Source organism: Lissotriton vulgaris, chromosome 2_1, assembly GCF_964263255.1.
Source record: "Lissotriton vulgaris chromosome 2_1, aLisVul1.2, whole genome shotgun sequence".
Taxonomy (NCBI): Eukaryota; Metazoa; Chordata; class Amphibia; order Caudata; family Salamandridae; genus Lissotriton; species Lissotriton vulgaris.
In genome coordinates, this window is record NC_141687.1 from 1,102,389,011 (window position 1) to 1,102,412,957 (window position 23,947).

Sequence of the window (23,947 nt, forward strand, 5' to 3'; positions counted from 1 at the left end):
ATGCGATGGAACAACCAGGTCTTCTTGCTGTACCCTTAGACAGTCAGTGGTGACTCAACGGTTCTTAGGCAAGAAACTTGTTCACCATTGGTGTCCTAAGGCCTTTGGTATGATAGACATGTTAAAAAATGCAGTAGGTACACTTTTTGGGTCTTGGTTTCCCCGGTGTAGCATGGTCGAAAAGTTAGTCTCAGTCTAGAGATGGTGCTGGATTAAGAATTTAGAATCTGTACAAATCAGTCAAAATAACACTTTACGTCAGCGCTACAGCTTACAAAATATAGGTTTTTGTTGTTCACATTATAGCAGAGTGGAGCAGTTAAAATGATAACTAATGCACACCAGAAGGGTCTGGTATCCTCTGTGGATGAGATCTAAAGCCAGAGTGTTATAATGTCACTACTGTCTCACGGCTCATCAACGATGTTGTAGAAAGCCCTGTGACTCGCATTAAATGTAGCATACTTCGTCTCTGTGTGGGTGTGTGTGGGGGGGCTCTGTGTTGGGGTGGGGGCTCTGTGTGGGTGTGTGTGGGGGGGCTCTGTGTGAGTGTATGTGTGGAGGGCTCTGTGTCGGGGGGTGTGTGGGGAGGCGCTGTGTGTGTGGGGGGGCTCTCTGTGGGTGTTTGTGTGTGGCATTTGCGACAGATTAAGCTATTGGCATTGTAAATGACAATGCCATTTATTTATGTTAAAAAACTATAAATAAAAATGTCAAGGGCAATGCTAATAGCTCTAACTTTAACAAAGGCAAAACCCTAGCATTGTAAATGCTTGTTTTTCTTTTTATGTATGTGTCAAGAATTACTCTATGCAGCCAATAGCTAATTTTTCACCACCATTGGGATGTCCTATTTGGCCATGCTTGACCTATGAGCACTCTTATCAAACTATGTTTTGCTATGATAGTTCCTAGGACGACATTTCTAATTAAACTGGCCTTAATTTTCAGTTTGGCAATCTCATGGGTTTCTTGTTCGAACAGGAAGGTCTTAGTGAATTGACTTTTGCCTCCCTCTGAAGAAGCTAAAATGGAAAGTATGATGGTGCTGCTAAAGGACGCAGCAGGAGAAGAGCGTGTCAAACACGCTGGATACGCCAATCCTGACAAACCCTTTTTGCATGCCACCGCTGTCTGCTACAACTTTTTATTGCTATACCCTGAAGGCTTATTTGTCTGTTGCTTGGATGTGTCTAATCTGAAGTGCTATACGCATGACTCACCACTGATGTGGTGCCAGTGCTCCGGCTGACAACGTACATTGGAGGCTTTCTCCATTTTCCTCGTTCATGACCTATCTAGGACTTCTATTTGGTTAATTGTTAGCCAGTATGGGAAGGTTTTTCAGCGATACCTGGAAATGGCAGATAGGCATGCAGATTCCGGAGTCTCTGAAATCGGTGGTCCTCTGATAACTTTACAGATCACTCTAGAGCTTATCGTGAATGACAATGTTGACTAAAGTGCTTTGGATTGTTATCTTATTGAAAGCAAGAGGGACTAGGGCATTCCTACTAAGAGAAGTGGATGATTCTTGACAGGCCATTGCATATTAAAGGGTAGCATGGTTGGGGTACAAACAGTCTGGTGCAAATGAATGTCTCCTGTGTTTGTTTTTTGTAATATAACTTTTATGTGATTCATTTCGTAGCCTAATTACAATGCATTAAATGTTTAGTGCCAAGAGGGCCTCTGTCTGAGGGAACAAGCACTTACAAAATGCTCCTTACATTGCGTTCAATAATGAACAAAGGTTCCAGAGATGCTTTCTATGTCGCTCTTAAAAAAGGACTGAAGGGACTGAAATCAAACGGCAACTGATTAAAAACCAGACTGACTTTGGAATTAGGGTCATGATCTATAGGCATATGTAAGTAGTCTACTGTGTGCCTAGACCTATATTTTTCTAATCCACAGAAACGTCCAGAGAGACAGCCATTATGATATACACTATAAACTGAAAATTAGTTTTAACAAGGCAGGTTTAAAAGCTCTTTGGTGTTTTGATAAAATGTCAAAATTGTATTGCTCCCGAAAGGATTCATGACAGATTGGATTATCTTTATCTAACACCATTAGCTGCAGCCACATTTTTCATAATCCTGAATACGTAGGTATTCAATGTTTATACAAAATCATAAATTACGTAATCTATCCCTACAAAGGCCTATATGAAGAATTTGCATGCCAAGCATGAACCATTAATGTGTAAAACCTAAAAGGCTGTGATTGAAAATGTAAATTACATGTCAGCAATGTTTTAAATATTTATAACCATATTGATTGTTTAAGATTATGGGGGAAGTTAGGAATGTGAAAATTAAGTTGAGTGATGTAAATGCCTTTTGCTTGGTTACAAGTGCTTGTTAGATATAAGTGAGAAATGCGAAAGCTTTAATTTAAACATGTATATAGTTGCTTTAGACTGGATTTAGAATTAGAGTTTAGTTTGCCATTATATGAATAGCACTGTATCTCAGAGCAAAGACTATATGGTAGTCTTTTTTTGACAAAACATAGTGTCACTGTTTTTGACTGTCGGATTACTCTCAGTTCATGTGGTGGTAATGAAGAAATTTTTCATTGTTAGGTAGAGAGCACATTTTGTTTGGAGGATACCTTGTTTACAAAAGTGTCCTTTTCCTATGGTCACCCTCTCACTTTTTTCTCCATTGATGTTTTTTGACTCTGTAAGTGCACTGGTAACTCGGGCCTCCTGTGCCAGTCCTCTCGCCCTAAAACACGGTGCATGTGAATTGGTAACGCCAATTGGCAAGGACTTTAATCCCCTCATAAATCCCTATTAAGTTGTATCAGTGGTAGCTAAGGCATGGGAGTTAAAGGGGTGACCAGGGCCTGCAGCACTAATTGTGCCACCCTGGGTGATCCAAGTAAAAAGATGAAAGCAGTCCTGCCGTTGCATGCAGACTCCATGAGCAGTGCAAACTGCTTGAACTCGACTTTGCCCTCACCATGAGTGGCAAGGTCATAGCACTATTTTTAATATATGCGGGTGCCGCTCGAGGCTGAGAGACATCGGAGGATTGCCTGTGCTACGGACTCACCGAGGGAGCTTCAGTAAAGGCTTCCACGAGGGCGGAAAGAGGCAGAGACACCATCCACAGCGGCGCAGCGGGACTGCGAGTTCCAGGTTCCCCAGCAGCTGCTGTGACGCCGCACCTGGAGACTCTTCCCGGCTGGCCACGCCTCCTAGTCCTAATCAACTATATCTTCACTCTCACAGACACGCATCGCGGGACGCGCGCGGGCGGCCGCCGGGCTAAGCCCGGGACAAGGGCGGGACAGTTTTGGCCGTCCGGGGCTGAAGGAGGCTGGGCTAGGCCCACTCTCTTTCGCCCGCACCTTCCTGATACTAGCCGAACCAAGGAACAGATCACGAACATGCCCTCACCTGCACTATGTGAAACTCCATCAAGGGTGGGGGGAAGCAACACCGGGACTCTGGACAACTATTTTAAATCCGCTAAGGGAGAAGGGGGAAAAGAAAGCTCTTTAGAGAAGCGCAGGGCAGAGCGCCGCCGCTCCATCGAAATCATGAAAAGCAGACCCCTTAGGGGGATAATTCCCTATCCCATCTCCCAAGAGGAAGGCACCCCCATTGACAGCCAGGATCTATCAACCCAAGATGGTGTCCCATTATTGTTACGGGATAGCATTACCATGCCGGGTACATTGTCCGAAGAGATCACGGAGGCCATTCCACTCCTAACCTCTACTAATATGGCTGTTGACTTGGTTACCCAACCCCCCCCCCCTAAACAAAACCAAGAAAAATAAGCCTAAGCATATTGTTGTGGTGGAACTGCATGGCCCCCCACCCAACAAGCGCAGAAGAAAGACGAGAGGGGGACAGGGGAAAACCAAAATATCCCACCTAGATTTTGGTAAAAAACGCAAGCCTGCACTCACCCCCGTTGGGGCCAGAGATAATGCCCACACCACTATTTCTACCAAGGACACAAGTGCTATCACTGCTGTTACTAGCAGTGACCCAGGGGCTAACCCGTCTAACACAGCTCCCCCTCTTATATCCCAAGGGAGTATAGAATTCCAACTCCGCTCACTCTTGCAGCCCATTAGTGAAAGCCTGAAAAAAGTAGAGATCAGGCTTACCATCCTAGAGGCAACTCTAACTACCCTGAACACCTCGGTCAGCAAGCAGACTAGAACTACGGGGCCAAATCCACCTACAGGAACTTTCCCTAACAAACAAAATCCCCCCTCTAATATAGGAGACCCACAGGGTGCCAATGCAGGAGCTCCACAGGGTGCCACCACTGCCCCCCCCTTGCAGCCACTTATGGCTATTTCTGTCCCGACCCCACGAAGCATCTCAAATATCATGCCTCCTCAGTTAATAGACCCGCCCCCCCCCCTCCAGTCTAGAGCCTGGCATAAATCATGGGCTCCCCCCAATTGCTAGTATTCCCTCTCCCCCTCCTGGCCAGCCAGTTCAAAGAACAAGGAGAACAGATCTGCCACCGGAAGCTAATAGTCTTATGGTGGTTTTAGCGGGTGCCCCCTCTCTACAAAGGGGTGAAAACGAAGATTTCCAATCCTTCAAGAAGAAAGTCATTAAATGGCTGAATTGGAACAGACCCCTACCACCACACTTTAATAATGAGATAATTATGGTTAGAAGGGTGCCATGGCTGGGGAAGACGAGGAAAACAATAATAGGAGACTGTATAATGGTGACCTTCAGGGACCCCGGTACTGTTTCACATATTTGCGCAGGGTCAAACAGATCATTGGATTCCACCATACAGACCTTGCCAGTCTCCTTCTTTTCCCCACCCATCCGCATGCATTATGACTGGCCACAAGGAAATTGGACAAGGCTGGAACGGAGACCAAGATACAAAGAATATGTCCGACGTCCAAATTACCAGCCACCTGAAACACCCTATTTCCACTTCAACCGCTTTAATTGCTTGAGCGGGCTTGACGGGGTTGATTGACTGTCTGTCCACCAACAATTTTGCGACCTTGGACAGTGGTTCCTGTAATCTCCCTGAGCCATCTGAACTCATTGTTGATAATGTTCCCGATGCAACAACTGGTGTAACACCCGGAACTGTCTCCCCCCACTCTCCCACCCCGGCAACTCCAACCATTGAACATTTGAGACTAATTTGGTGGAATGTGGCCGGATTAGCTAATAAGCTGGCTGCTCAAGACTGGGAAACTTACATTGAGACTGGGGATGTTTGTATGTTCCAGGAGACCTGGGCAAGGGAAGACTATGGGCACCAAGGTTATCAGTCATTTTTCATCCCGGCCAGGTGGGAGGGCAAAGGACGCCCTTCAGGCGGGCTCACAACCTGGGTGGCATCCCACCTAGGGTGCGAGGCTACACGGTTACCGGCCCCCTCCGACGACATCCTTGTGGTTCTATTGTCCTGGCCAAATCAAGCGAAACTTGCCCTAATAAACATTTACTCTAGGCCAGTTGGAATTGCCAGGGAATCGTCCACTATAGACGAACTTTCGGACTATCTATCCGAAATACCAAGAGATCTACCCTATGTAGTGGGAGGGGGTTTAAATTCCCACTTTGAGCCATTGCCAGGCCTTTTAGAGGGTTTTCCAATGGAAGAAGTCAGTTGGTCAGTGCCTTCGGTAGAAGCTCCCCCCCGAAGACATGGACTCCTGTAGCATTGCAGATCACAGCTCTTATCCTGAAATTAGGAATTAAAGCCTGTAATGGGCGTATTAGATCTGACATACCTAGCAGAACCACCTATAACAGAGTGGAAAGAGAATCTCGCTTGGATTATGTCCTGGTAGAGATAGCGAACTGGCCAGCTATACGGGATTTTAGGGTTATGGAAAGGCTAGACAGCGATCACAATGCCCTTGAACTTGACCTCATCCACCCGGTCGCCTAACCTGCACAACGTCTGGGGAGGGGGGCAAACCTGAACTTCTACTGGAAAACAACAGGAGAAGAATCAGGTGGGAACAACTGGCCTCAAGTGAGGAGAAACTCCCGAGGCTTTATGCAGGGATAATCCCCATTTTGGAAACTGTGGGAGACTTAGCTACCGGAGTGAGTAATAAAGACTCACAGGCCAAATTATACCAGGCCCACGAGGACCTTATAAAGGCCGCGGCTCCCGTCCTCTTCAGTAAAGCACAGAATTCAAGGAGGGGGCAGCCATATAAATCCTCATGGTATAACACAGCCTGGAAAAGGGCGAAGGGGGAACTCCTTAGATCCATTAAGGAGGGTCTAGGCGGGGAACAGTTAAGAGAACGCAGACGGGCATACAAAAAACGCATTGCCCACGCCAAAACTGAATGGGAAGAGAACCAATGGTAAGAGCTCACTAAGTCCCTAGCGATAAAAGATCACCGAATGTTTTGGAGAATAGTAAGCGGGGGGGTCGGGGAATCTCCATTCGGCAAATGAGCCAAACATTGCACCAGGGGTGTGCCAGGCACACTTTCAATCCCTTTATAGCTCGGAGCCGGGAGAACCTACCATCGACACCGGCGTTGGTTGGCCTGATTACGAGGGAGATCCAATAACACTGGGCGAGGTCAAGGTTGCAATAGCAGGACTCACCTCGGGAAAGGCGCCAGGATTGGACGGCCTACCAGGGTACCTGTTTAAGCAGGAGCCCAACGTCTGGGCGCCCTACCTTGCCGCGCTGTTTAATGGAGCGGCATGGAAATCCCCAGTACTTGGCTGGGGGCGGAGGTGGTCCCCATATTCAAAAAGGGCTCGCCTCTTCTCCCAGCCAACTACAGACCAATCAGTCTAATCGATGTGGCACAGAAGCTGTTTGGTAGGGTATTGTTGAACCGGCTCCAAGATTGGGCAGAAGAGTTGGGTGTTCTTAGCCCGTACCAGGCGGGATTCAGAAAGGGAGTTTCCACAGTGGACCACGTTTTCCGATTGAATATTATCTACTGGAGGGCAGCGATACTCGAGGGCGGCAGCCTATACACAATCTTTGTGGATCTGTGGGCCGCTTTCGACCTGGTGCCCAGAGGGAAACTCTGGAGCGTTTTGGCTGAGATGGGCGTTCCCCCGGACATCCTGATAATCTTGCAGAGATTACATTACAATAACTATGCTCGAGTGAGGTGCGGGAGGTCCGGGGCTCTGACGGATAGATTCCCCGTTGATCGAGGGGTTAAACAGGGTTGTGTGCTGGCACCAACCCTGTTCTGCCTCTTTGTCAACGGGGTGATCGCCCACCTAAATGCCACTGAATACACTGATGCCCCCAAATTGAACGGCAGCAGGGTGCCTGCAATCATGTTTGCAGATGACACCCTGCTGCTGTCCAAAACCCCAATGGGGATACAGAGGATCCTCGATTCATTCGTGGCCTTTTGCACTGATAGGGGCTTAGAAATTAACGCGGCTAAAACCAAGTTTATGGTTTTGAACCCAAGCCATAAATTGCGGCCGAATCCACTATTGGGAGCCTCACGGCTCGAGAGAGTCTCCACCTTTGATTACCTTGGTGTAACTCTCAATGAAACTATGTCTTGGGGATCACACCAGAGCAGGGCCAATCTCAAATTGGTACAGACTACAGGGGGTATTGCGCGGATGATGAATGGCTCCACATACCGACCACTGGGGCCGATCATCCAGATCTATAAGGCGCAGGCCAGGGGTGCTACTATGTATGGGGCGGAATTGTGGGGACATACATCCTGCCGCAGTCTGTCCTTAACCGAGAATAATTTCATCAGACAGATAGTTGCACTTCCGCCCAGCACCCCGCTCCTCCCCCTTAGGTTAGATCTGGGTTTGAGACCAATAGCGGACGAACTAGGCTTGAGACCCATAGCCTTCTGGCGAAGGCTGTGGAGCAGCGACGAACTTCTTGCCTATAGGGAGCTATTGACCCACCCGAAAGCGCTATCGATCCCCTGGGTAAAATACATCCAAAACTCCTGTATGGTACTGGGGTTTCCGACCTTTGGTCTAACACTGCAAATGCTTCATTAAACATCTCAAAGAGAGCTCTGGCCATCGCTTATCATGAACAAAAACTAGCCACGGCCCTAGGCAGCCAGTGTGAAGGGTCACTAACTTCTGTATTTGTGCAAAGTAAGGACTCGTACAGGCAGGAGAGGGTTTTAGATGCCATCTCCCCCGTGCTGGCCAGGAAGCTGTTTCTCCAATGGAGATATGGTACATTGCCCCTACGATCTTTCACCAGCTCCTGGTCAACACCCCCCTCCACTAAGCAGTGCCCGGCTTGCGCTGCCGCGGACGAAAGCGATTTACACGTGGTCCTGTTTTGCCCAGTTTACAAGGCAGCGAGGAAATATTGGCTCCTACCATTGATCAGAAACCTGGGTTGTAGGGAGTACCTCCCAATGTACAGAATCTTAAAAACTGATGCCTCTAGCCTAACTGTGTTTGTATTAGCAAAATTCCTCACCAATGTCTGGCACACTCGCACCCGAATTCTGAAGATGCAGGCTCCCTCTTAATTTTAAGGTCTACACTTTTTTAATGAAATTTTATCAGTATGTAATCTCAAGGTTTTATATCTTATAAAAATGTATTGATTGATTATGTATGGAGATTATAAAATGATTATATATGTTTTATTGTATATCTTTGATGGCCAATGGCCGAAATAAAGATTGAATTCATTCATTCAAAATATGCCAGTCGCGACTAAGGTAGGCCTCCTGAGCCTAGTAGGCAGAGTGTATTTTAGTAAAGTTGTGGACATATACGTACAAGCTTATATGTCCCTATTGTAGCCTCCTTTCATAAGGGGCTATTAGAAGTGCGTACTCAAGGGGCCATGGGATAACATGGGCTGGCACCTGGGCACCCCCAGGTTGCCAGTTTCATTATGGTCCCACTGAAAAGTGTCATGTTTGGTATCAAACAACTTGTCTCATCAAATCTGCCCTTTTTCCAAAGTCAGATTTGAAGTGGCATACACCCAGTTGGCTTCCTTGGAGGATGCCCACTTGGTTGCCTCAGCATTTCCTGTGCTCTGGCTGACAGCCTGCAGCTGCTGCTGCCCAGACAGGAATCGGCCCCTGGGAGGTGTTACCTCCCTCCTGACAGGATGGCTAGCTTCAAAGCTCTCACCACCTCTAAAATGCAAGTAGGCTTCCTCCCTGAGGAGGAAAACCCAACACAGGCACATTTGCAACCTGGGCAGGCAGGAACATGAGGTAGTCAGAAGGTGTGCATTCCCAAAAGGCTAGCCACACACCTAGGGTGGGCTACCTAATCTGTACAGCCTAAATGATGTTCTCTCATTTTTCAAAGTGGCAGAAAAGAGGCTTCTGTTTTTAAAAGGTGCCAACTCCCTAGGATGTGGTCGCCTCATGGACGGATTAGCCACTGCGGATAGTAGCCCAGTTACTATTAGCAACAATATCCCTAATGCCCCTAATTCTAGGATTTAAGGGGCTACCATTGCACCAGAACCTCAGATCTAATCGACATGCAACAAGAGAACAAAGAAGAGTCTGCGACTTCAGCAGGACCTGCACAAAGCAAAGGCGACACATACCCCACCTGCTGCAACCACCATACGACTGCGACTCGTCCTGGACCAGAGACTGGTTTCAGAGGAAACAGAAGCCCCTCTGCAAGCCAAAAGCATCTCCAGAACTCCCTTGGACAAGATGTACTAGTCCCCTGAAGGCTAGAACCGCACTCGGAAGCAGAGTCATTGGCCATCAGGCCCGTTCAGGGAATCGCCCAAAAGTAAATGGTCTAGTGCATTGTGGGAAACGTAGTCCTGCCCTCCAGCAATTTTCAGGCAGCTACCTTTTGCCCTGGACTCCAGGACGTTGAAGTGACCGAAGCCTGAGCTTGCCACAGCCAAGGCTTGCTGGTGGGTAGTCTAGCCACACCACCTTTCTTAGGCACTGTGCCTCGAGGGAACCTCCGCAACATCTTCCACCCAATGCTTCTTTGCCCCTGTTGTCAAGAGTTTGCATCACCTTCCTCACCAGCACCCTCTAAGTGGTAAGAGCTGCAACTGCGGCTCCCGTTCTTCAGCACCCTGGACTTCGAGGACTACCCTGCACCCAGGCCCTACGTGCCAGGTAAAAATTAACTGACTGTCCGAGCCTGGTCCCATGACCCGCCTCAACTCTACAACCTGCGGTTTCCACTGAACTCGACCGGCAAGTGACAAGTTGTCACTAGTGTTTTTCCACATTGATCACAACATTAAAGTTTGGCAAGAGTGAACTGCACTGATTTATTTTTCCTTTAAAAATCCATAACTCTGATTATACTCATCTGATTGTGTTTGTTTTAGTGTCTAAATTTATATAAAACCCTGCTTTATATTTATAAATTGGTTTAGGATTTCTTTTGCGTCATGTCAATTACTTATTGTCTATGTTGGTACTCTGAACTGCTTAATACATGTTCCTATAGTTAAGCACGACTGCTCAATGCTGCACTACCATGATTAAGCTAGTGTGATTCCAAAATACCTATTTGAGGTAATTTAGTATTGCATAGTGAAGTCTAACCAGGCTCACTACATAAAAACCCACTTTCCTACACCTTGATACTGCTGTTCTTAGCTAGTTGGAATTATTGAAGAAGTAAAAGAAAATGCTTTTGCTGGTGTTTAGTGCAAAAGCTCACTTTGTGTGTTAATTTGAATTCCCATTAGACACTTCTACAATTTATAGTCAGGCATGTCACTGACCGTTTCAGCGTCTTAATGCGGGTGCAAGGAAATAGAATTTGGAGGAATTGGGATTAAAACTAATAAATATATTTGAGTTTCTTTAGGTGTACTTCAATTGGAAACTGGGTGTAAATGCACCCCTTTGAAGATAGGCGCAAATTCACTCTTGCAGCTGGGTGTAAATCCTGACTTTTGAAGCTAGATGTAAATTCAGCAGTGTGTACATTCAGACCAGTAAATTTGCTTAGATAGTTAGTCCCTTGAAAGGGGTAGCCACGTGTGTGTAGATTTAGCACCTTGAAGCTGTGGGTGTAAATTTACCCCCACCCTAAGATGTGGGTGTAAATACAGGCCCTTAAAGTCGTGGGTTTAAATTTTGCCCCGTAAAGCTGAAGGTGTCAATTTAGCCCTTTGAAGTTCGATATCAGTAGTGTAAATTCAACCCCTAGAATCTGTATGTATATTTAGCCCATTGAAGTGTGCCTAAATGTACCTTCTTGAAGCTGTGTATGCACATTTTATTTGTGTGAGTGTCCATGTCTCTTGATTCTTGCTACATGTAAGTACACCTTCTTAATGCAGAGTGTTAATTCAGCCCCTTGGTTATAGTTGTTAAAGGTAGCCCATTGAAAATAGGTAACTCGAGCCTCTGAACCTCGCTTTGTATTTAGCCCCTAGAACCTGGGTGTACGTTTTGCCCCTAGAACCTGGGTGTAAATTTAGCCCCCAGGACCTGAGTGTAAATTTAGCCCCCAGGACCTGAATATAAATGTATCCCCCAGGACCTGAGTATAAATGTAGCCCCCAGAACCTGGGTGTACATATTTCCCCTTGAAGCTGAGCTCTGTGGATGTAAATGTAGCCCCTTGAATCTTTGATTAAATTCAACCTTTTGAAGCTGGATGTAAATTCGTCCCTTGAAACCGTGTAAATTCATCAACTTAGTGCAGAGTATAAAAGTAAAACCTCTGAAGTTGGTTCTAAATTTTGCTGGATATTTTTGTCCTCGAGGCTGGGTGAAAATTCAGATTCCTTTAACATGGGTGTATTGGTAGATAGCCACTTGAAACCACGTGTCAGTTCAGCCTTTTTTGGTGGGATATAAAATCTTTTAAGGGCCTAACATCGAGGCCTTTATTTTGGCATAGTTGAAGGAAGGCCATTTATTTGAAAAAACATTAAGACTATTCTGCACATGGCTCTTTTGTTCAGTTTGTATCTCAATTCTTATTTTTGTTTAAATAAATCAAATAATGATCAGTAGTCAAGTATGATCGCAGAAACATAAAGCATTGATGATACATAAAAGTACAAGCAGTGCTTTAAATGGGCCGGTACTGTCCGGTACGGAGTACCAGCACTTTTTTATTTTGGGAGGGAGAGTACCGGCACTTCTCAAGAGAAATGCTATACTTTTAATTGGAGAGTACCGGCACTTCACAGAAACAAGCAGGTACTCTACTACAGAGTACCTGCACTTCTATTTTTCCATTTCAAGCCCTGAGTACTATGCAGAACAATGACAGAAGAAAATTTCGCCAAGTACCACATGTACAAACATAAATGATCAGTTGCCTCAACAATATTTAAATGTATACAGCAAATCAAGAGATTATGTAAACATTAAACTTTAAATAGATATAAACCCATCAATAATAAGTGAATACTAAGAGATCGGATCGTGATGAAGGTAAAAAAACGCCCCCAAATCTGACCAAAATGTAAAGTCTTTTTTTTTTTTAACTCTATCCACTTTAAACATATTCTCAATCAAAGAATGAATCGTTGGAATAACATTTGTCCTCCAAAAACGTAATATATTAACTTTGGCTAAACTGAGAGCTGGTGAAAGCCATTTAAAGAATGAATGGACATTGGAGGCAATTCATGTCTGAGCCCTTCAGCCTTGACCCCTTCATGACTGCAGCTTATGTAGTGACAATATTGACTGATGGCTCCTTGTTACTGAGTACTCTGACCTCAAACATCACAAAAGCAGCAGAAATTGAACCCACGCCTCCTCAGAGAGTCGGGACTGGGGTGTGCAAAACGTTTTTTTCTTCCTTTTCTTTTCCTGTTAAAATCGTCCCATTTGGTACAATTTGTATAGCCCACATCCTTATTTAACAAACATGAACAAAACGGTTCCGCAAAAGTAGTTAAAAGAAAACTGCGAAAAGGACTGCCTATAGTTTACTTGCACACGAATGGCTTGCATACATTTCCCCTCTTTCTACGTCCAATAAGATTGAAAATGATCTCGCAATTCGATGAAAAAAATTGCGCAGAGGAAAGTAGGTAGCCAGGCTTCCTTGCTTGTCTATGCCCCCTAAGAGTGCCTGTACACCTGAAGCTTAGAGGGGAAGCATAGAAAATATCCTTTAAATATTCGATCAGAGTTCGATGTATTATTCTAACCCCAGCCTCGTGCTTACTGGCTAAGTGTTAGCGCGAGCATCAACGTACTTTCAAAAGACCGGGAGAGCATACTTGCCAGGCAAAGCACCGGGATAAAAAGCTCTCTTGCGCACGCGCATAATGGAATGAAGGGCGCAGACCGATCTATCACCGGAAACCCACATCCTGGAGGTATTCGTCTGAAAAGAAGGAAACATTCTAACAATTTCAGAATTCCAATTTCCGTTTTCTAATTGCTTTGTATTTTTGCCATTGTTCTTCTTGTGCAGTGTTTTGTGTCCACGGTTAGTCGTTGACATGCAGGGCCTTGTACATCAGTCACTTTGCTGCGCACAATATTTTGATAACCTGAAACACCAATCCAGAGAGCCCAGGTAACGGGTTTGAGCATTTTTAAGCTTTCCAGTCTAATATATTTTCCTCTTTTTTTCTGAAAGCCGTATTGTCTAATCTGTGCCCATAAGCAATTCATAAAGTATGTCTTTTTAAAAACATTACCTCATCTATTACTAACGACAACATCGATGTCTGTCACTTACCTCGAACTCTTTCTATAGGGCTCATTTAGTTGAGTTATAAAGCAGATGGTTGCGGGAAAGGGTACTCTTCGAGGGTAGGCAGTGGCACCGTCTAAATCTGAGGCCCTCCACTTGGAGCAGCACACAGGCCAAATCAAAGCCATGTGTGGGCAATGATGCCAGCTGAAACTGACCGTTATTATGTACAATAAATATGAAAATACCAAAAGTCATGCACAGAAAGTTCACCGATTACCTCCAAATGAGATATCTGAAAGAAACAGGTTAGTATTAGATTCCTTACCTTAGAATATCCCCAGGCGTCAGACTGGATACGGAAACTTTTGCGTAGCAGTACCCTTGCGCGTCGGTAGGCATCGTCTGTGGCTCCGCGTCCGTCGTTGGCGAAGAGATGACGTCGCCGGAGTACTTAAACGCCGCCCTCGCACGCTGATGTCAGTTCTTCTTGTTTCCGCGCCAGCAAGCGCTGATCTGGAAAAAGTGGTACCCTTAGTCAATTTTTGACTAAACTTTTTCGATCATTTTTGATCTTTCTTCGAAGTCGAACGACTCCAACGGTGCCGGTAGGGATCCCCGGGTTCAAGCCCTGCGTCGACTGCAGCCGACTGATGTTGGTTACCGACCCCCATCGCTGGTGTCTACATTGCCTGGGACCCGACCACGATGACAAGTCGTGCTCCGACTGCCGGGCCTTGACGTCGAAGGCTAGGCGGGAGCGGTCCCGCAAGCGCATCGAGCTCCGGCAGTCGGCCCCCCGCCGTTCGAGGTCCCGGTCCGGAAGGAGGTCGAGGGACCTGTCGCGGGCCCGGAGTCATCACAGCTCCAGGAGTCGAGACCACTCCTCGGGCTCCCAAGTCCTCAGGTAAGAGGCACAAGAAGTCGAAGAAGCGACATCGCTCTTCTGACTCCCCCTAACACTCGCACGACGCGGCCTAGGGTTTGGGCGACACCACCGGAGCGGCAGGCGTCGCAGTCCCCCACTTGTCCCTGGGCAGAACGCAACGCCGGAGGAGATCAATGCCTTCCTCACGGCCATGAGGTCGCTCACTCCTCTGTCGGGTTCTGCGGTGCCTTTGGGCCCCGCGGGCCCGACTGGGAACCCAAGCGGACCGGGTGCTAAGGTCCCGGCGCCGTCGGGTGCTTCGGCCCGGCTTTGTCGGCGACTTCGGTCCCGGCGCCGCAGGGCCGCGCTGGATCCGGTTCCGGATCCGGGTCGTTGGCAGTCGACCTTACGCCGGCGCCGGCCCCTTGGGTGTCGCCCCGACGCCGTCCCCGAACGACGACGTCCCCGAACGGCGTCATCCTCGGTCCCCCCCTCCCACCCCCCCCCCCCCCCCCCCCCCCCGACCCGGTTCCGACACCGGAGCGGCGCCGCTCGACGCTGCATAAGACATAGAGAGCGGACTTTTTCTTCTATGATCCAGCCCTATCGTTTGAACCTGAGTACCAGGAGATGGGTGGCGAGGCTGATTGGGAGGGGTCTGAGGACCCTCTGGCACGTGAGTGCCAGTCTTATCAGGACTGGGCAGGTGAGCTAGGGGATGCCAGTGGTTTGGACACTTCGCCAGACACTGGTTTTGTCTCCCCTCCTACCGCTGCTTCGGAGGAGGGGCTGCCTATAGGGTGGTGTTGACTCGGGCGGCCAAGGCCTTATCCCTTGAACTCCCCGTCGCGGCCGTGAGTACTAACCTCCTCACTGAGGTCCTTAAACCGCAAGCAAGCTCGTCGGAGCCTCTGTTGCCGTTTAATGAGGCCTTGTCTGACGTTCTTCTGGGCACCTGGTCCAGGCCCGCTACAGGGTTCCCCTGTAGATAGGAACGTGGCCAGACGCCACCGCCCGGCTCCGGGCGACCCTTGCTTCCTGTCCACCCACCCCACCCCGAGAGCCTGGTTATACAGGCCTCTAACTCCCAGACTGCATTCCCGATGGCTCCCCCCGATCAGGAATCCAAGAGGTATGAACAGTGTGGTAAGAAGATGTTCTCCTCACGGACTTTGGGGTTGCGGTCATTTAACACCGCTTGCCTCTTGGGCCGTTATTCCAAGTCTCTGTGGGACACTTTCACGGACATGCTGCCACAATGTCCGGAGGAGGCCCAGACTAAACTCGCCCAAGCCCTTGCGGAGGGTCGAGATGTGGCACACTATTCCATCCGGTGTGGGCTGGATACAAGGGGCTTGCTAGGCAGAACGATGGCAACGACGGTGGCGATTCATCGCCACGCCTGGCTGAAGTCCGCCAACTTTTCGGCTGATGTCCAAAACACCCTTATGGACATGCCGTTTGATGGCCGGCGCCTCTTTGGCGACAAGGCAGACAGTGTGCTTGAGCGCTTTAAGGATTCCAGGGCTACGGCCAAGTCCTTGGGCCTGTCGGCCCCGCGCCAGCAAACTGCTGCCTTTTGCTCCTTTCGTGGCCAAGGAAGAGGTGCCCCCACACATCCTGCCAGCCACGGGCTGCAGACTAACATCCAGCGCGGTGGCGGATGTGGTAACCGCCGTGGCGGTGCCCGGGGACAACGGCGAGGCCAGTCCACATCCACCCCCGGAGAATCCGCCTCAAAGCCTTCCTAGTCCGAGCTTTCAGGCCCATACGATGCCAGTGGGGGCAGGGTTCGCCATCACCTCCTCCACTGGCGTACCATCACATCAGACAGGTGGGTGCTGCAAATTGTCCGAAGGGGCTACTCCCTCCCTTCGAGGCGATCCCTCCAGCCATGCCACCGCAGTACCACCGCGTGTTGGGGATCACTTGAATCTTCTGCGAGAGGAAGTTACGTCCCTCTTGGCCAAGAGGGCCATTGAGCGCGTTCTTGGGCCAGAAGTAGGGTGTGGTTGTTACTCCCACTACTTTCTGGTTCCCAAGAAGGGCAAAGGGGGCCTACGCCCTATCTTCGACCTGTGGAACGTCAACAGCTTCCTCCGGAAAGAGAAGTTCAAGATGCTGACACTGGCTCAGGTCTTAGCTGCCCTGGACCCGGGAGACTGGATGGTAACGTTGGACTTGCAGAACGCTTATTTTCACATCCCCGTCCTGCCGGCCCACCAGCGCTATCTGCGGTTCATGGTAGGCCACGAGCACTTTGTTTACCGTGCTCCCCTTCGGCCTTACCAGCGCCCCACGGTTGTTCACGAAAGTGCTGGCGGTGGTCGCAGCTCATCTGCGCAGGCTAGGGGTTTCAGTCTTCCCCTACCTCGATGACTGGTTGTTGAAGGCGGGCTCGCCCCAGACAGTCGTCAGCCACCTCCAGACTACGGCCGACCTCCTGCACCTGCTGGGGTTCTCCATCAATGTGCCGAAGTCACATCTGTTTCCCTCTCGGAAGCTCCTTTTCATCGGAGCGGTTCTAGACTCAGCACAGTTTCGGGTTTATCCTCCCGAACAGTGGGTTCTGTATATTCAGGCTCTGATTCCGATCTTTCAGCTGTTATCCTGAGTCTCGGTCAGGTTGACGCTGCGGCTTCTGGGGCTGATGGCCTCCTGCATCCTTCTGGTGCATCTTGCCAGGTGGTGGATGCGGGATCTGCAGTGGGAACAAGGAATAGGGGGGAGAAGGAGGTTAAACCAGACTAGGTCGGCCTCCAGTCAGTATCAGAAAATCAGGAACCCACTTTGAAGGGTTCAGAGACCTAGTTGGTGTGTGTGGTTACTGGCAAATTTGTCAGTGTGTACCAAAATGAGAAAGAAAAATTTCTTTCTGGAGTCCCCTCACTCACCGGGGTTTCCCCACGGTGACACGCTTCATCATTGGGGCCATCCCAGTTCTCTACGAAAAGGGGCGTGCTGCGACTAGCGAACTACGCAGGAGCACTATTTTGTGAAACGACTATGTGTGGTGTAAAGTGTTGTGGTGGTGGAGTGGGTGTGTGATTAAAAATACCGTGCTAGTGGGCCTCAACAATTTATTCTGCTCCTAGTTTGGTATGTTAAAATGGGGTAACACTGTGTTCGAGGCATATGGGCTGCAGATGGTACATTATGAATAGATCGCCATCTGGTGTTGGGCTCGGATGATTGCACTTTGTTTTTCTCTTGGAGAGTCTTTTGTATGTTGGTGACTCCTCCCTTAGTTGGTAGTGCGCATGGGCATCGGCTCCATCCTTAGATTGTTTTTTTCCGCCATCGGGTTCGGATGAAGATCGAGACGCTCCAGATCAACTTCAGAAGAAAGTGATTTTTCGGCGCGTATTCCCTTTCCAATTCGACGGTATTGTTAGCGAACGCGTTCTTTTCCATTCCGACGCGTTACAAATTCAAAATAGAAGAGAAAAACTTGGATCTACGTCGAAGAACAGGAGACCTTTCTCGACGCAGTCAAGCCCGGAGTCCATGGAAAGGACTCCATTCAAAAAATGTCCATCGTGTGGTGCTAAGTTCCCACACAAGGACCTACACGAGGTGTGCAACCTCTGTCTATCGCCTGAACACGAATCCAGGGACTGCGAAGCCTGCGCAGCATTCTCCTCCAAGCTAACGATTAGAAATCGTCGAGCTCGAAGACACGAGGCTTCCAGAATGCAGGCGGAGGCAATCCCGGAGCTGTTCGGAGACGAACAAATCGAGGAAGAAGAGGACCAGTCGGGGTCGGAAGGGGACCAGTCGGAGGTTGAAGAACTCTTCGAGCAACAAACCGTGAGTGACGACGTCCCCTTACCGAAAAACCGACCCCGTGCGGTAACGACCCCGCCCTCGGGCCCGGTCAAACCGCTGAAAAAAGTTTCCGACGCCCCGCCTTCGGGCCCGGCAACAAAACCGAAACTGAAACCGAAACACTCGGAATCCCACCACGTCGGATCCGAGAAAAGGGCGTCATCGACTTCGACACCGAGGCTGCATACAAAGGAGAGCTCGGTATCGAAACATTCCATGTCGAAAAAGAAATATGATGTATCGCCCAAAAGACACTCGATACCCAAAAAGTCGGAATCGAGCAGACATTCGGTGTCGAAAACAGAAAGATCTGAAGATCGAAAACAAAAACAGCTCTCGGAACCAGGACCCTCGGTACCGATTCAAGAGCAACAAACAGATCCCAAACAAAAGATCTTGTTTATTGACCCACAAACTGGGAAAGTGGTCACGAAGAAGAGAAAGAGTGAACAGTCAGAAGATAAACCTCTTCCTTCAAAAAAGAGAACAATGGGGACGAACATAACTCCTCCTGCTTCTCCTCGTCCTAGAGACACACCCTCTTCTCCTATTCCTCACAATAGGCCACATATTCCTACACCCTCCACACCAAGACCAGCTACACCTCAGTCAGATGTAGACAGTGATATAGGGGAGGGAGAACCTCAAGGGGATGACGAATCTATCCCAGATGAGGAAGATCCATGGGAAAATTACGATGTAGGGTCAGATGAGGACAACGACCCAGAGCTATACCCCTCAAAGCCTTCACCACCTGATGATAACACAGGTTTTGTGCAGCTCATTAATAGGGCAGCAAAATATCACAAACTAGATATGCACACAGAACCTCAGATAGAGGATTTCTTGTTAGAGACTCTACCTAGTGCACAGAGAACATCAGGTACTCTTCCTATGCTAAAGGGTCTTCTCACTCACACAGAAGAAATATTCGAAAACCCAGTGAGAGCCAGGGTGTTAAACCCAAGAATCGATAAAAAATACAAAGCGGCTCCGAAGGACCCAATATTTATTAGAGGGCATGTACCTCTAGACTCGCTGGTGGTCTCAAACGCTCGTAAAAGAGCAAACTCATTATCTACAGGAGAGGCTCCTCCACCAGATAAAGAGTCGAAGTTAATAGATGCATCAGGCAAAAGAGTAGCATCACAGGCAGCGAATAGCTGGCGTATAGCTAATACACAAGCACTACTCGCACGTTACGACAGGGCACATTACGATGAGTTAGAAAAACTTCTCACACATCTTCCAAAAGAACATCAGAAGAAGGCAGACCAATTAATACAGGAAGGTAAAATAATAACCAATACTTCCATTAAGTGTGCATTAGACGCAGCAGACACTGCAACAAGGTCTATTAACACTAGTGTCATGCTAAGAAGGCACGCATGGCTTAGAATCTCAGGATTCAAACAAGAAGTTCAAACAGCCCTACTGAACAGACCATTTGATCAGAAGACATTGTTTGGTTCAAGTACAGACGAGACATTAGAAAAGATGAAGAAAGATACGGAAACGGCTAAGTCAATGGGGGCATTGCAACAGCCAACGCACAGAGGTTCCTTTCGTAGATCCACCTATAGAGGGGGCTCAAAAAACACAGGAACAAATCAGCAATCCACATCTTTCACACCAACATCACCCAGAGGTAATTCAAGAGGTAATTACAGAGGTAACAACAATAAGGGTAGAGGCCGCGGAAATAATAACAACCGCAACGCCTCAACACCAAAACAGTGACTTCATAGAACTCCCCCCAGACCACATAACACCGGTCGGGGGACGTCTATCACAGTTCCTACCTGTCTGGGAAAACATCACGTCAGACAAGTGGGTGAGACAAATTATCCAACATGGTTATTGCCTAGAACTCACAGCTACCCCACCAAACATCCCCCCCAAACAGCGTCCAATGAGTCAGGATCATCTGACATTGTTAAGAGAAGAAGTGCTAGCACTTCTACAAAAGCATGCAATAGAGAAGGTCCCAAAGGATCAACAAGGAACAGGAGTATACTCTCTATACTTCCTGATCCCCAAAAAGGACGGGTCCCTACGACCAATATTAGACCTCAGACCTCTCAATGCTTACATAAATTCGGAACACTTCCACATGGTCACGCTCCAACAAGTACTCCCTTTACTGAAGAAAGGGGACTTTCTTTCTACACTGGATCTAAAAGACGCTTACTTTCATATCCCAATTCACAAAGCCCACAGAAAATACCTAAGGTTTGTGTTAGAAGGACAACACTACCAGTTCAAGGTCCTTCCGTTCGGTGTCACAACAGCACCGAGAGTTTTCACAAAATGCCTAGCTGTGGTGGCAGCACACCTAAGAAGACAACAAATACATGTCTTCCCATACTTGGACGATTGGCTAATAAAGGCCAAATCAAAGGAAGAATGTCTTCACAACACACAGAAGACAATTCAACTGCTGCACCACCTAGGGTTTACGGTGAACTACAAAAAATCACACCTGCAACCAAACCAGATCCAGCAATACCTGGGGGCTACAGTAGACACAGAAAAGGCAATAGCATACCCCAACCCAATCAGAGTACAGACAATGGTCGGGTTAATACAAAGATTTCAACCACAACACTCACTACCAGCACGAGTGTTTATGCAACTATTAGGCATGATGTCCTCTTGCATACTGCTAATACCACATGCCAGACTACAAATGCGCCCACTACAAGAGTGTCTAGCGACACAGTGGAATCAGGCTCAAGGTCAGATTACAGATCTGGTGTTGGTAAACGACCGGACGTATCGCTCTCTGAAGTGGTGGAACACAGAAAACATTTCCAAGGGACGGTCGTTCCTAGAGCCAATTCCACAAGTAATAATAACAGCGGACGCATCGCTCTCCGGATGGGGAGCGCATATGGACAAATACACAGTACAGGGGAAGTGGAGTGCGCAGCAAAAGAAACTGCACATCAACTACCTAGAACTATTAGCAATATTTCTAGCACTAAAAGCTTTCCAAATGCAAATAACAAACAAGGCAGTCCTGATCAGAACAGACAACATGACTGCAATGTATTATATTCAAAAACAGGGGGGGACACACTCTCTCCAACTGTCCAAACTAGCACAGGACATATGGAGATGGGCCATTCCTCAAAAAATCTACCTGTTAGCGGAACACCTACCAGGAATTCAAAATCAAATAGCAGACATCCTAAGCAGACAGTCAGAACAAGTTCACGAATGGGAACTGCACGACCAAATACTACAGCCATTCTTCCAAAAATGGGGGCAACCAGAGATAGATCTGTTTGCAAATCATCAGAACGCAAAATGCAAACAATTCGCATCCAGGTACCCACACCAAAGGTCCCAGGGCAATGCACTGTGGATAAATTGGTCCAACAAATTTGCTTACGCGTTCCCTCCTCTACCACTAATTCCATTACTGGTGAGGAAACTGCAGCAACACTCAATGACAATGATACTAGTGGCACCCACGTGGGCAAGACAGCCGTGGTTCACCACGCTGCTACAACTCTCACAAGTACCACATCAAAAGCTAAGGTTATTACCCATGCATCTTACACAGAACCATGGAGAAATAATGCACCCAGATCCCAAACAACTGAACCTAGCGATCTGGCTCCTGAGGTCATAGAGTTTGGGTATTTAGATTTACCACCAGAATGCATGGAAATCATTAAACAGGCAAGACGTCCTACCACCAGAGCATGCTATGCAGCAAAATGGAAGAGGTTTGCTATACACTCTAACAGTAAGCACATCAACCCTCTGGACGCATCCACTAAACAAATCATTTGCTATTTATTACACTTACAGCAATGTAATCTAGCATATATCTCTATTAGGGTTCATCTAGCAGCCATAGCGGCGTACCTACAAAACAGGCAACACCTGTCACTGTTTAAAGTACCAGCAATTAAAGCTTTCATGGAAGGACTCAAAAGAGTCATTCCACCAAGAAGACCACCTTCCCCAGTCTGGAATCTCAACATAGTGCTTACCAGACTAATGGGGCCACCCTTTGAACCTATGCATAGGTGTGAAATACAATTCCTCACATGGAAGGTGGCCTTCCTCATAGCTATCACGTCACTTAGAAGAGTAAGTGAACTGCAGGCTTTTACGATTCAAGAACCATTTATGCAGCTACACCAAAATAAAGTGGTTCTTAGAACAAACCCAAAATTCTTACCAAAGGTTATCTCGGCATTCCACATCAATCAGTCAGTGGAATTACCGGTTTTCTTTCCAAAACCACAAACAGTAGCGGAAAGAGCCCTACATACACTGGATGTTAGGAGGGCCATATTGTACTATATAGAGAGAACACAAACTTTCAGAAAGACAAAACAGCTATTTGTTGCGTTTTCTCCCACACATAAAGGCAATCCCATCTCCAAAGCGGGCATTGCCAGATGGATTGTAAAATGCATTCAAATATGCTACTTAAAGGCAAAGAGAACATTAACTGTTCCTCCTAGAGCTCACTCTACACGTAAACTAGGAGCATCTATGGCATTTCTGGGAAACATTCCACTAGATGACATATGCAAAGCGGCTACCTGGGTTACACCGCACACTTTCACAAAACACTATTGTGTAGATGTGCACACAACACAACAAGCTAGAGTGGGACAAGCAGTATTAAAAACATTGTTTCAGACAGTTGCAACAGACACGGGCGACCACCGCTAGGGAGAGAACTGCTGTATAGTCTATTCATAATGTACCATCTGCAGCCCATATGCCTCGAACGGAATATGCTACTTACCAGTATGCATCTGTTCTTGGCATAGAGGGCTGCAGAGTGGTACATGCCCTCCCAGCCTCCCCGGAAACCTGTGTCTGTTCCAACATTATCTTATTTAGATACACTTACATGGGCACTCTTATCTGTATTCTACTATACTACTCCATCTAACCCTACTATGGCAAAACAATCTAAGGATGGAGCCGATGCCCATGCGCACTACCAACTAAGGGAGGAGTCACCAACATACAAAAGACTCTCCAAGAGAAAAACAAAGTGCAATCATCCGAGCCCAACACCAGATGGCGATCTATTCATAATGTACCACTCTGCAGCCCTCTATGCCAAGAACAGATGCATACTGGTAAGTAGCATATTCCATTCTAACCTTAAATTTGGGCTAAATCAGTGTTCTATGGTCGACATGTTTCAAGCTCCCCAAGCTTTTCATCAGGACCATACAGGGTCCAGCCCTGTATTTTCCACTCCTTTATTTAAATAAATAGGTTGTATTTCAAAATTATTTATTTGTTGTACTATGCGCTGTTAATGGTTAAACATGCGTTTGTATACATACGATTTGTATCCTATTCGTATTTATGTATGAGTGTTAAGTTACACTTCATGGTCTCAGGCGAGGGCAGGATCGCCTCGTGGAAACATTGTTCCTATCGGCAAACCCGCTCGGTACTACCTGTTCGATCCTCACCGGACCGCATATTGTGTCCGATGAAGCATGTCACCGTGGGGAAACCCCGGTGAGTGAAGGGACTCTAGAAAGAAATTTTTCTTTCTCATTTTGGTACTCACTGACAAATTTGCCAGTAACCACACACACCAACTAGGTCTCTGAACCCTTCAAAGTGGGTTCCTGATTTTCGGATCTGCAGTGGGACCTGAAGTT

The 23,947-nt window shown here is 47.5% G+C and overlaps 1 protein-coding gene across 2 annotated transcripts in view; it reads left to right on the plus strand.

Moving 5' to 3' along the window:
• SIK3 (SIK family kinase 3) overlaps nt 1-23,947 on the plus strand; it is a 467,469-nt gene that overhangs the window by 405,573 nt on the left and 37,949 nt on the right. The gene's annotated exons all lie outside the window — the stretch shown is intronic.